The sequence below is a fragment of the Peromyscus californicus genome, unplaced genomic scaffold, assembly GCF_007827085.1.
Source record: "Peromyscus californicus insignis strain IS unplaced genomic scaffold, ASM782708v3 Scaffold_5__1_contigs__length_169319896, whole genome shotgun sequence".
In the NCBI taxonomy this organism is placed as follows: Eukaryota; Metazoa; Chordata; class Mammalia; order Rodentia; family Cricetidae; genus Peromyscus; species Peromyscus californicus.
Window position 1 is genome coordinate 2,274,803 of NW_026294573.1, and position 8,960 is coordinate 2,283,762.

Below are 8,960 nucleotides of genomic sequence, written 5' to 3' on the forward strand. Positions count from 1 at the left end.
TGTCAGCTTTTCAACAGTTTCTTTTTTCTTCTGAGAAAAATCATCTCTGAAGTTTGTACTTCCAAGAGATGGTCTTCAGGTGAAGTAGCGAAGTAGTTCACTTCTCAGAAGTACAAAGAAAGAATGCAAGTTTCCTTAAGGGGTCTTGGGGGGCACATTTGACTATTGTGAGTCTCTCAGGAGAGTCCTGTTTACCTCATTTTTCCTGAGCATTTCTAGCTCCCTCAAGTGTCCTCTTTTCCAGTCCTCAAGCATCCTAAGATGAACAGTGAGCTTTGGGGCTGTTTCCTGTTCTTTGTTTGTTTGGGGACAAAGTCTCCATATGCTGTCCATGCTAGCCTGGTAGTCATAAGTTTCCTGCCTTGGCCTCTGGAGTGATCCATGCCTCAATTTGAAATTTTAAGAAGCTTTTCTGCACAGCCCCAGATGCTTACTTCCTCTCACAGGAGACAGTTCTGCCAGCCTCTGAGTCCCAGGCTTCTGTGAGGCCAACTTCTGATAACGAGTTCTGAGAAAGAAAACAAAAAACTTTCAAGTTTATTATCAGGTTTCAGCCAGTCAAATAGTAAGTGTTCCTGGAAGTACTGAGTCTCTCCCCGCTCCCCCCTCCTTCCCTTCCTTCCTTCCTTTCTCCCTCCCTCCCTCCCTCCCTCCCTCCCTCCCTCCACTCTTCCTTCCATCCCTCTCTCTTCCTTTTTCTCTCTCTTACACACACATTTAGACAGGTGGGTTGTGACCGTGTATACAAACTCTCTAGTCTCAAGAGGAATGTGGGCTCAGTCTTCACTTGCTGTTCAGTGATGGATGTAGGACAGTTGCTGTGGGACGGTACCCTACCAGCACTGACCACACACCGAGGATGGCGGAGACAAAGAGGCCCCTCCCAGACCTGGGCCTCTTCTTTATATAGGATCTACTGAGCGCTGAGGCCATGGTTGAGCCATTGAGCTCTGCCTGGTGCAGGCCAGAGCTGAGCCCCCAGCTGAGAGAGGGAGCAGAGTGTCTCCCAGTCACAGAGCCAGGTTCTCAGGACTCAGGACAAACTAAGGGGAGGGTCTCATCTGGTTTGACCCATAATAAAGCTGGTCTATGCAGACACCAGTCTGGCCAGGACCCTTAAGTCACTAACTTAAGAAGCAGTGGACAACAGCCTTTCAGGGCTGGGGTCTGTATCCTGCCTAAGATGCTGCTCTCTCCACAATGACATGAAGAACGGTGTGTGTGGGGCGGGGGAGAGAAACAAGCACTCTCATACAAATAGATCCAACAGATCCCAAAGCTCAGTGTTAGATACTTGTCTGGTGTGACTGGAGGCCCTGGGCTCCATCTCCTGCTCCCCTAGAAGGCCAGTAGAGTCTCTGTATGAGAACTATTTTCCACAGGCTTCCCTCTGCTGAAGAGAATCTTAAAAGGCAAAGACCTTTTCTGTTCTTATTTACACCTAGGGTGGGGAGTGTGCCTCAGTTGGACCTTTTGCCTCTGGCTGGCTTCCTGTTAGTGTTCCAAACCCCATAGCTGCTGTGATAGTTCCAGAGAAAGCGGGTCCCAGCCACTGAGGTCCTTTCCCAGTCACTAAAGTATAGAGGAAAAAAAGATTACACCAGATAGGGAATGGGAGAAAACAGTTACAGCTGTGCCTATCCATATGCACAGGTGTTCCACAGGTAAAGGTTGGGCCCCAGGTAGGAAAGGGGCCTGTGGTTAGCAGAGGCCTGTGTGGGAATGTGAGGGGGAGCGGGTGAGGACTATGCAAATACAACATTGTGTGTGTGTGTGTGTGTGTGTACGTGTGTGTACGTGTGTGTACGTGTGTGTATGTGTACACATGGGTATGGGGGCCAGAGGTCAACTCTGGGTGTGTTCCTCAGGTGATGTTCACCATTTTATTAGAGATAGAGCCCTCAGTTGTACCTGAATCTCTCCATGGGGCCTCAGGGATCTCCCCATCTCCATCTTCCCAGCACTGGGTGACAAGTACTTATAATCATGCTGGGTTTTGTTTTTAAAGACACCAGTGCTCTCTTCTCAAATTTTAGTGCGATGATGATGATGATGATGATGATGATGATGATGATGATGATGAAACACCTGTGGGAACGTACCTGTCATGATCGTCAGAGGACAATTTGGGGGAGTTGGGTCTCTCCTATCATATGGAGTGTGGGTTTCAAACTCAAATTTCACGCTTAACTGCAAATGCCTTAACCTGCTGAGCCATCTCAATGACCCCTCACACCCCACTTTTTAAACATGAGTTCTGGGGAATATTCAGATCCTCATTCTTACGGTAAGTGCCTCAGTGAGTCGGCCCCAGATGTGTCCCCAGCCCCAGACATGACTTTGGTTTGATGATTGTCCAGAACCTCTCCTTCTCAGCTGGGACCCCTTTCCTAATATATGTGTCCTTCAGAGCTGTGCCATCTGCCCTCACACAGAGCAGCTTCTCGGTGCCACTGTGGATCTGTAGTCTCAAGGCCACTACCTGGACACACTAAGGGTGCCCAACAGGTATGCTCTGGAATCACAGGTCCTAGTGTTCTGCAGCTGTGTTTAGGGGTTGTATGTCCTGAATCTCAATATAGACTGTAGAACTGTGGCTGAGGCAATGGGGTTGTGAGGCTGGACTCAGTTTACCCAAAGATCAAGTGTAGGATGGAGGTGATTGGCACCAGCCCAGGGCACGCTTCAACAGACTGAAGGATAGGAGGGGCCCTGGGGTAGTGACACCTGGTGTTTTAGGACCTTTTGTGGGTTCTCAGCAAAACCCCCTCTTCTACCTCTGTCTTTCCAGTGTGCTTTGGGTACAAGGATGAATAGCAGCCATGGCTAGAGCATTTGCTTGATGCTTTCTCCACTGTAACTGCTCACAAAGGTCACAGCTTTGTCCTCTTGGCTGCAGTAGGCTTAATTTCCTCTGTTTACAGATGAAGAGGCAGAGGGCTGGGAGGTCCAAACTACAGCAACTAAGAGGAGGAGGGAGCTCATCCTAAGGTGATGAGGCCGCTGACACGAAGACAGATGAATTCAGGCCTGGGCTGTGATCCCAACCACTGGGGAGGCTGAGGCAGGAGGACTGAAAGCTTAAAGCCACCATGGGCAACAAAGTGAGTTCAAACCCATCCTGGCTGATTTAGTGAGACCCTGTTTCAAAACAGAAGGTTAAAAGGGTTTGGGATGTACTTCTGTGGCACAGCACTTGCCTGGCAGGGACTGCATAAGAATAATGAGAAAGAAGAGTCTCAACAGGAAAGTTCACAATTGATCTGATGCTAGGTTTTAATTTTTAAGTAAGATTTTTTTTAATTGTATGGGTATAAGTGTTTGCTTACATGTATGTATGTGCAGTGTGTGTGTGTTAGAGGAAGCTGCCCAGCTGAACTGTGACTAGAGGACAAGGGATTGAATAGGAATAAGCCAATCCCATAGTGAGGGCTCTACGTCCCTGTGGATTCCTGTCCTGCACAACAGGGCACAGAAGGTCTCATACTATTCGGGGTGAGGCTGAGAATCCTCTATTAAAGGTTTCGTTGTATGTATTCATTGTATGTGGTACTGTGTTACATAAGGACATTTTTTTAAAAAGATTTATTTATTTATTATGTATACAGCATGTATGACTGCAGGCCAGAAGAGGGCACCAGATCTCATTACAGATGGTTGTGAGCCACCATGTGGTTGCTGGGAATTGAACTCAGGACCTCTGTAAGAGCAGTCAGTGCTCTTAACCTCTGAGCCATCTCTCCAGCCCAAGGGACATTTTTGTACAGGCATGTGTTGTACAGTGAGTGTACCCCACGCTTCTTTCCCTCCACCCCCTCTTATTAGTCCACGTTATTCCTTTAGACGACTTATTTCTACTTTCTTGTCACGTATACCTGTGTGATTTTGTGTATATATGTAAAAGTCTAGTTACCACATATGAGAGAAACCGCATGATGTTTGTCTTGCTGAGACTGGCTTAATTCACTATGTGAATATTAGTATGATCATCTCCAGTTGCTTCTAATTTTATGAAGAAGATATAACTTTGTCATTCTTTATGGCTGAAAAAATCCATTGTGTATATTTGTCACTTTTCTTTCTTTTTTTTTTTTTTTTTTTTTTTTTTGGTTTTTTGAGACAGGGTTTCTCTGTGTAGTTTTGGTGCCTGTCCTGGATCTCACTCTGTAGACCAGGCTGGCCTGGAACTCATAGAGATCCACCTGCCTCTGCCTCCCGAGTGCTGGGATTAAAGGCGTGCACCATCGCCTTTTACATTTTCTTTATCCGTTCCTCTGTTGTTGGGTAGCTAGCTTTCATGACTAGTGCTGAAGTGACCATTGATGAGCAGGTATCTCTCCCGTGTGTTGATTTGGAATCTTCGGGGTAGATGCCCAGAGTGGCACAGATGGGTCATATGGTAGATCTATTTCTAAAGACCCTCCTTACTGACTTCTATAGCTGCTGAACTGGTTTGCCTTCCCTCCGGCTCCCTTCTGTCCACATCCTCACCAGCACTGGTTGGTTTTTGTTTTTGAATGGGTAGTGATATGGAATCTCAGTATAGTTTTGATTTGCATTTCTCTGACCATTAACCATATGTACTTCCCTTCTGAGGATTGTCTGCTCATTTCATTGGTCCATTTTTTAAAATTGGGTTGTATGATTATGTGTATGTTTAGTTTTTTTTAATATTTGCTTTGTTTGTTTGTTGGAGGCAGTTTCCCTATGTAGCCCTGGCTGTCCTGGAACTCTCTCTGTAGACCAGGCTGGCCTTGAACTCACAGAGATCCACTGCCTCTGCCTCCCTAGTGCTGGGATTAAAGGTGTGTGCCACCACCACCTGTTGTTGGTTGGGTTTTTTTTTAACCCTTTGGCTCTTTGGGGGCCCGCCACCCAGCTCCCAAATAAATACACACAGAGAGACTTATTCTTTCTTATAAATGCCTGGCCTTAGCTTGGCTTATTTCTATCCAGTTTTTCTTAACTTAAATTATCCCCATTTACCTTTTGCTTCTGGGCTTTTACCTTTTTCCATTTCTGTATGTCTTTTCTTTCCTTCTTATTTTGTGTGTTTCTGTGTTTCTGGGTGGCTGGCCCCTTGCTTCCTCCTCTTCACCTTTTCTTATTCCTTGATCTTTTCCTAGATTTTTTCTCCTATTTGTTCTCTCTGCCTGCCAACCCTGCCTGTCCTTTCTTCTGCCTTGCTATTGGCTGTTCATCTCTTTATTAGCCCATCAGGTGTTTTAGATAGGCACAGTAACACAGCTTCACAGAGTTAAACAAATGCAACATAAAAGAATGCAGCACATCTTTGCTCATTAAAAAAAACGTTCCACAGCATACACAAATGTAACACATCTTAAAATAATATTCTACAACAACCACCTGTTATTTGCTGTATTTTTATGTATGTGCAACACATGTGTGCAAGAACCCAAACAGACCAAGTGTCAAATTCCCTGGAGTTGGAGATATGGGCAGTTAGTTGTAAGCCACCTGATACAATTTCTAGGAAGTGAACCCAGGTCCTATGCAACACCAGTGAGCCCTTTTGACTGCTGAACCATCTCTGTAACCCATGTAGTTAGTATTTTGAGTTCTTTGTATATTCTCTTATATTAATTATGGGTAGGGATATTTTGCCTCCATGTATGTCTGTGCACCACATGTGTGCCTGGTGCCCATGGAGAGCAGAAGAGAGTGTTAGGTCCTCTGGAACAAGAATTATAAATGGTTGTGAACTACCATGTGGGTACTATGAGTTGAACCTAGCTCCCAGAAGAGCAGCCAGTGTTAACAGCTGAACCACTCTCCAGCCCCTCTTTGTATATTCTGGTATCAATCCCCTGCCAGATATATAGCCAGCAAAGACTTCCTTCTGTCCTGTGCCGTCTCTTCGCTTAAGTAGCTGTTTCATTTTCTGTATAAAATCTTTTGCATTTCACAAAGTCTCATTTATCAGTGGTCTTCTACAGGGGTAAGGGGTGAGAGACAGAGAGCATAGTCTTCCTACTTCTGCTGTTTTCTCAAATGCTACTGTGTCATGTGTTGAGCTAGAGTGTCCCAAGTCCCACCCTGGGAGTCATGAGTCACCACCAGCCTCCACACCAGGCCCTCTGGAGAAGCCGAGGCTGCACCCCTCCTGTGATCGTGCCTGAGCCACCATGGACCACACCTGAGAACCCCTGGTGGGGGCGATGCAGGGATATCAGGTACCCAGGAGGGTTTGCACAGCCTCTCTGCAACCAGCTCCAGTATAGGTTCCTTGGGCACCACCCACCCCATTACCCTATCTTCTTGCCAACCAGGGACAGGGCCTGGAGTAGGCAGGATCTGGGCAGGAGACCCACAAGGGCAGGCTTTGTCAGCCTGCTCAGGGTTGCTGTATCTAAGAAGGGCTGTCCCCATGTCCCTGCCAGGTGCCACATCCCTCCCAGGGGATAGCAGGGACTCTTAATTGCTCACCTGCTGCTCAGAGAAGTTGCCATCCCTGGGAGGGGGTGTCTGGGGAAGCTGTGCTAATTAAGCACGTGTCCTCTCCTTCTGTGGGCAATATGCATGGTATACACCTTTCAGTGGGTCCTTCATAGAGGGTAAGGAAGCTCCACTCTTCCATCATATCCTGAACTTTAGAAATGACTTCTGAGCTGCCCCCTCCTCTGGATTTAGCTAAACCTGGGACTTGGATTTTGAGACCTCCAGGATCACCCAGCAATGTCCACTTTCCAAGTGGAGGCTGCCCTGCTTGAGAACACCCCTGGCAACTCTCAGCTCAGCTGACCTCTTGGAATCCCTGGCCCTTGTGGGGATCAAGGAGAGCATCCCTGGTGCCAGGGTTGGGGAGAGGACATGCAGGATCTTCAGGGCATCTCACCAGCAGCAGAGGCACGGGCTTATACTAGAGAGGGGGTCTCTCTTCTGCACAAATCCCAGCAGCCCTTGCTAGATGCTGTAGGACCACAAAGGGAAGGTGAGTTCCCCAGTGGCAGAGGGTGCTTCCTGTTATCTGTGCTGCCCAGACCATGAGCAAACCACTCATTTTCCAAGCCCTCATTCTTTGGAGTCCCTGGGACTCGTTACCACACAATACAGACTAGACTCAGCTCCCATGCTAGAGAAGGAGACTGCTAGTGATTGCCATGTAAGTTAGGTACAGCGCTTTTTTGATCTGCAAGACTTGGATCAGACAATGTGGGGGCCCCTCCTTCCTGCCACTACCAACCATCCTTGGTCTCCCCGTGGTCAGCCACCATCAACAAGCCTTTGTAATTGCAGCAGCCTCCTATCAGTTCTTTCTTTTGGAATAAGGCATGCTCCAGCTTGCTTCTGGGCCCTTAATTTTTGATCAGGGACACCTCCTTGACTAATTATTTGGCAGTAATGAGGGAGGAGAGACAAGGTTGTGAAAGTGTCCCCGAGCTTATAGAATGAAGCTGCAAATTAAAAAATGAGGCATTGGTAAACAGGGCGCTAATTGGATTAATGTGAAAATGATAGATTAGGATAAAAATAGTGAGGTAGACCACAGGAAGATTGAGGTCAGAGTAATTCCAAGAACATTGCCCAAGATTTAAGTGACAGATGTGAGTTTCAAAACATGACAGAGCTACAGACAGGGTCTGCTCTTGATACGAAAATGTGCCACTGTGTGTGAAAAACGCATCTGAGTCAGTCCAACCTCCTTTGAGTCAATGCATGCAAACCACTTGGGAGACATGGCCGTTTAAGTTTGTCATAGCTGATGCTTGAGTTATGTTTAGAGACACCAGAACTTTCATGTGCCAACTGCCTGCCTTTCCTCGGTTGTAATAAAAACTCCCTCTGTTTCTTTTTTTTTTTTTAAGTTTTGTTTTAAATTATGTGTATGTGTGTATGTATGGGTATGTGCTTGTGAGTGTAGGTGCCTGTGAAGGCCAGAAGCCTTGCATCTCTTTGGAGCCACAGTTACAGGCCGTTGCGAGCTGCCTGGTGGTGTGGGTGCTGGGAGTCAAATTCCCAAGTGCGATATGTGCTCATGACTGCTGAGTCAGCTCCCCAGCCCCTCATTCTGTTTCCCTTTGGCCCTATGTGTGCTTTTCAATTCTTGAGCCAAACTTATGTGTGGGCTACCTAATGGAATTTTATAAAGAAAATTATGTCAGAAGGTGATAAAAGTTATGGTGGGAACATCCCACTTCTGAATGGTGGGCCGAACTTTCCAAGCCCTGCTCTCTCAGGTAAGAGGACATGTCTCCCACAGAAGAAGCTACTAGTGAACTCCGACCAAAGAGCTCCTCACAGGGACAGGGTGAGTGCTATCCATGGCTTCTCCTGGTGTGCCAGCAAGGTGTCAGGTTTCTGTAGGGCTTGTAGGGCATCTGAAGAGCCTTGCAGAACAGATGTGTCCTGCCCTTGTCCCCTGGCCACAGTGATACTTTATAGTGTGGATTAACTCTGGGATACTAGCCTCACTCCCAAGTCCTGGCTGGCACCTAGACTGTGCAAGAATTAACAGTTTCCAGAAAATATTCATTTAGACAAATAGCATAGTACTTGAGCCATGTATATTTTTAAAATTATCAAGTCTTTATTCTTGGGATTAATCTTATCACATCATTACTTTGCACTGTCTTGATTACCATGGTTATTATGTGGATCAAAACTCATACCGAACAGTAAGTTCTGGGTTGCAAAAGAGGACTGATTTTTACCACCTCTCTCCAAGTCCACCAGTTCAACACCAATGCAGGTGATACTTGAACCATGTATTATAATTCTACCAAGGGGCTGATAAAAACACCCCCCCAAGCCAGCTTTACCAGAGTGGGAACAAGCCTTTGGTGTAAGAGCTTCCTGAATTTCTAAATTCAGAACAGGATTGTAGAGCTGGCCAAAAAAAAGTATTTCACTTACAACTTCATTTACCTATCTATCTACCTGTTCATGTATCCATCCCATCCATCTACGTATCCATCCCACCCTCGTATCCATCTATCCAC

General features: G+C 46.5%; 1 pseudogene; it reads right to left on the bottom strand.

Annotated features, from left to right (window-relative positions):
- Positions 1-8,595: 8,595 nt before the first annotated feature.
- Positions 8,596-8,715, bottom strand: LOC128098089 (uncharacterized; annotated as a pseudogene).
- Positions 8,716-8,960: the final 245 nt, after the last annotated feature.